Source organism: Tupaia chinensis, unplaced genomic scaffold, assembly GCF_000334495.1.
Source record: "Tupaia chinensis unplaced genomic scaffold, TupChi_1.0 Scaffold140218_1, whole genome shotgun sequence".
In the NCBI taxonomy this organism is placed as follows: domain Eukaryota; kingdom Metazoa; phylum Chordata; class Mammalia; order Scandentia; family Tupaiidae; genus Tupaia; species Tupaia belangeri.
The window spans coordinates 1,903,551-1,909,114 of record NW_006200097.1 but is presented as its reverse complement, the minus strand read 5'-3'; positions in this window follow the sequence as shown (position 1 = coordinate 1,909,114).

Below are 5,564 nucleotides of genomic sequence, written 5' to 3'. Positions count from 1 at the left end.
CAGGTGTGCATGCATGCCCAAGATCCCGAGAGGAGAATGGAGAAGAAGGGATTGCAGCATGACCATCCCCCCGGGGGTGATTTCTTGCTTTTTGTCTCTGATGAGCGCACATGCCCTATAGCAAAAACCTCTCCAAAAAAAAAAAAAAAAAAGGTTTCCTTTCTTGTGGGAAGAAAAATTAATAATATAATCATGCAGGCCCAGACCTGTTAGTGCACACTCCTAAAACAGTGTGCTTCACAGGCTGGGATCTCATGGGAGGCCTAGGTTCAGTTCTTGGTCCAACCTAAAGACAAGGTGTAGTGGTGTACACATGTAATCCCAGAGACTTGGGGAGGCTGAGGCAGGAGTACCATGAGCTCAAGAATGGCACGGACAACACAAGAGACCCCTGAAGAATGAGACACAGATGGTGAGGTGTGCTTATAGTCCCAGCTGGGAGGTAGGAGGATTACAACATGGTGAGACCTTGTCTTACAAACACACACATGCATACACCTTAAACCAGTCATGTGAGATAGTATAACTATAAAGAAAGTCGTAAGAGTAAGGAAATGTGATGAAATATAATCTATTCTCACTTTTGATTAGAGGGAGCTTGAGTGGCCAGGGACGATCTCTCTGGGAAAGTGTCACTTGAGCTGAGATGTAAAGATGGCCAGTGTGTAATCAAATTGCAGAAGGAAGAGCAGAGGGAACAAAAGAGCAGAAGAATAAAAATACAAAAAAAGAAAAATGAGATGGGAAATACCTGACATTGGATACATAGAAATAAAGCCAGTGCAGCTGGAATCGAGTGAATGAGAGGAAACATTGCATAGGTAATAATTGGAGAGGTAGGTCAAAGCCAGATCACATGGGGTTTTGTAGATAGGCCAGGTAAAGACCCTCAGATTTTATTCTTTTTGAATATAAGCTATAGGTTTTTTTAAAAAATAATTATTTATTTAGTCATTAATTTATTTTAATTTGACTGGGGAGATACACAGAGAGAAAGAGAGGGAAAGTGAGAAAGCAAGCCACCAGGTTCGGTATTCGAACCACAGTTGTCCATGTGGGAGTGTCCAGCACCTTAACCACCATGCCACCTGCTGGTTTATTTAACTAAATAAATCTTGTGATTGTGAGAATCATCTGCTGTAAGCCTTTCATGCATTAATTAATTAATTCAATGAACCTTTAAGTGGCTACTCTAAGCCTATCCTAGGTATCAAGAATAATGAGATGAGGGACCAGCAGTTAGCATAATGGCTATGTCGCTGGACTCCCACATAGTTGACCATGGTTCGAGTCCCGAACCCAGTAGCTTAAACTCATGCCGGGTGCGTGTGCATGTGTGCCCAAGATCCCGAGAGGAAAATGGAGGAGAAGGGATTGTGGCGTGGCCATCCCCCCTGGGGGGTGATTTCTCGCTTTCTATCTCTCTGTCTCTCTCTGTCTGTCTGGCGAGCACACGCACCCTATAGCAAAAAACCTCTCCAAAAAAAAAAAAATAGAATAATGAGATGAGAAAACTATGGCTATTGTCAAGTATGTTATAGTTGGTATGGGAAATGAGCCCATAAAAATATTTGTGATATAACATGACAAACACAACAGCAGACATGTGTGTTTCTTATCTTTCCAATTCTCTCCATCTTAATATCCACAACTGAGTTAAAGCCACCAGGACCTTTTACTTAAATTACTTCTAGAGAGTTCTTACTTGTCGCACACTTCCAGTCCTGCCCTTCTCCAAAACATTCATAATACTGTACCAGAGTGATCTTCCTAAAATTAAAATGTTAATTAATGCATTAACAATATTGGGACCAGCAGTTAGCATAATGGCCATGTCACTGGACTCCCATGTACTCGACTGTGGTTCGAATCCCAGACCTGGTGACTTAAACTCACACCAAGCACGTGTGCATGCATGCCCAAGATCCCAAGAGGAGAATGGAGGAGAAGGGATTGCGGCATGGCCATCCCCCCTGGGGGGTGATTTCTCACTTTCTATCTCTCTGTCTCTCTGGCGAGCGCACATACCCTATAGCAAAAACCTCTCTCCCCCCCCCAAAAAAAAATTATGTACCTATGATGTGCCAGGCTCCCTTCTAGGTACTTTTGAAATATCAATTAATTAATATCACTTGTTTGACTAAAGTTCTTTAATAGGTCCATATTGCCCTCAGAATATAATATAAACTCCTTAGGTTGGTGTATGTAGTCTGGGCCTATTGAGATTATCAGGATAATAGTACAAAGAGAGCCCAAATATCACTTGTTAGGATATAAATCAGTCAAATCAATTTTAAAACATCCTCTACCTCAATGTCTTGACAAATATAACTTCATAAAAGTTTTAAAGGCCCAGTTCAAATTTAGAGTGTGTGGACTCCTAGGTTTCAGGCCAGAGCACTGAGGTACTGGGAGACCTGACATTTTCATCCAGTCTTTTTCATCATCTCACTCTGCCACAGGCAGGGAGTGAATGCCCCAGCTTTCATGTCTAACTTCCATCCACTGTTTCCCAAACAGCTGCCTCTAGGCTCTCTCTCAGGCTTGCATGGTCCTCGAGGACTCTAGGACCATTTTGGTAGGAAATAGTAGGGATTCACATATTCAATGCCTAGTTAGAAGGGGACATTGTTTCCAGGATGGTAATTCCTCCTGACTCTGGTTGGTATAAGATTCCATTGGGAGGGCCATAGACGAATGAGAGTCTAAGAGGGCTCTTTTTTTTTTTTCCTTTATAGAGATTTTTGTTATAGGGCACATGCACTCACCAAAGAGACAGAGAAAAAAGGAGAGAAATGACTCTGTTGTGCCAGAGTCCCTTTTCCTCCATTCTCCTATTGGAGACGTGCTTGACGTGAGTATCAAGTCTCTGGGTCCAGGCCTCGAATCGCAGCTGGCCACGTGGGAGTCCAGCACCTTAACCACTATGCACCTGCTGGCTCGTAAGAGAGCTCCTTAATGAGTAAGATTCCCTCCTGATCCCATAGAGCAAGTCTGATTACCCTTTTTCATATGGCTACTCATTACCCCTTTACTAGATTCTCATACACTACAGTGCTACAAAATGTCTCAGATCTCTTCATGGTTCATGCTTTACCTCTTCCTCATTTCTGCCTTACACGTCCTTCTCTATCCACCTAGTATCTTCACCTAACTCATGTATCTTTCAGGTCTCAGTAGATAGCCCTTAGTGAAATGCCTTTCCTGTGGGTCCATATTCACTGGTCTTTATTACCTTCCTGGTCAAAGCTCCCTGAAGGTAAAGATGATGTTCTCATCATTAAGAACAGTAGCTTGTGAGACCATCAGATGGTGAAATGGTTTTGTCGCAGGGCTCCTATGTAGTTGGCTGCGTTTCAAGTCCTGGATCCGGTGGCTTAAGACTCATGCTGGATGCGTGCCGAAAATCCCAAGAGGAGAATGGAGAAGAAGGAATTGCAGCATGGCCAGACCTCTGAGAGGTCATTTCTCGTTTTCTCTCTGGCAAGTGCATGCACCCTATAGTAAAAATGTCTCTTAAAGAAAAAAGAAGAATACTAGCTTGCATAGCAAGCATCCAAAATGTTACTTTTTTTACTTTTCCCTTTCCTATCCAAAGACTTATTCTAATTAGCCACACAGCCAAGGCAATAGAAGATGGAGATTTGTAAACATGTATTGTTTTGTTTTTCTGGTCTCAGCAGTCTGAGTTCAGGTCCTCTGACTTCCATGGTGTCCTGTAGACATCTCTGCCTGTGGATGTTTATATGAGGGGTACCCACTAAAATAAGAAACAGATCCAGGGCAGTTAGTTTCTCTAGAAATACACATGGATTTGAAACCAGAGTGGATAATTATTGTGCAGAAACATGTTTTGAGTTTTGCCTCTCCCAGAACTTTTGAAAAATAGAACATAATGTGTAGCCAAACCCCAAACACCCCTGGGTTTGCACATCTCTAATAATCCCATCCAGATACATTTACTTTCACATAATGGATTTCTGGTTCCAAGATTTTTCCAGTTTGAAAAACAACTTTTAGACAGAATTGCTCTTCTGGAAGCAGTAGACTGTCTGATACTCCCACAGCTGCACGATCACCCCAGAAATGTAAGGCCTAACCCTCAACCTTCCTGTTTCAGAAACACTCACTGTATCTAAATGTAAAATTAATCTACCTGCTGAGACATCCTGGGGTCATCCAGGCTTGAATCCCAGCTCTGATACTTACCAGCCTTGTGACTGTCAGCAAGCTACTTAATCTCTTTGAGCCTGTTCCCATATCAGTAACAGGAGAGAAGAATAGCGTTGTTTTCTATGGTTGTTTCAAGCATAACATGAACTAATGCAGACTGAACATTCAGCCATCTTGGGGCACAGAAAGTCTCAGTGAACTAATGAATGCTGATTGTTACTGTCACTATGAAATCCTTCCTTACTGTCTTCTCTCAATAGAAGATTATCACACTAGGTGGGGTAAAATCTGGATATTGCCTGACTCTGTTCAAAGATATAGATTGGCCACAATCATCTTGGAAACTCATAATCTTACTTCTTTTCTGAGTATGGTGCCAAACCAGTATTTGGCATTAAGTGTGAGGGGAGCGCTAGAAAGAAGGAGTGGGGGCAGGGGGAAATATCCCCGTTAGTTTTTCCTTCGTTCATGAACTACCGCCCATTCTCTTATCATTCCACTTTTACTTTTAAGCTTCTATGGTTACAATGACCATGTTTTCCGAACTGTAAATAAGGGTCTATGATTTTGCAAATATAAGTGTTTTTAAAGGGGCAATGCGACTCAATATTTTAAATTGGATCTGTTCTAGAAAAATGTAGGACATATGGTGACCATACCCATGGTTCTCGAAGCCAGATGCCGACTGGCTCCAAGAGAAGAAAACCAAAACAATCAGAAATCTCTTCTGTTTGCCAAAACAAATCTTATGTCTCTCCCAGTGTTGTTCCTGTAGATATCTTTGTTTGAATTGGGCCTGTTCACCGGTTCCATTTCTGCTACCGTCTCTGGGGATGAGGGAATGAAAATCCCTTTATGTTCACTCATGTTAGCAAGAAATTCTTTTTTAGGTGGATTTTAGGAGTAAAGGAAATTGGAAAATCTTTTCTCATTTTATGGTTTCCTTTACTTTTTTTTTTTTCCATTTAAAGATTCTTCAGCTATAACTTTTTCTTCTAATTCCTCACTAATTAATAACAAAGATATTATTATTATTAAAAACATTCTGTGTGATGAGCATTTGTTATACATTCACTGCTAAATGCACTTAATCCTCACCATAGATTTGGAAGTTAGATGTCACTGTCTCTGTTTTATAGGTTAAGCGTCTAATATTTAAAGCGGGTTAAGAAACCTATCTAAGTTGATGGAATTAGTAAATGATAGAATAGAGATTTGAACCCCGAAGTATTTAACTCATAAATTCCCTCCAATCTATATTATTGCCTCTCATAAACTGCCTTGTGGAAGTCAAATTAAGGTTCAGTGAACAGGGGGCCAGCAAGTGGTATGGTAGTTAAGATGCTAGACTCCCACATGGTCGACTGTGGTTTGTGTCCCAGACCTGGTGG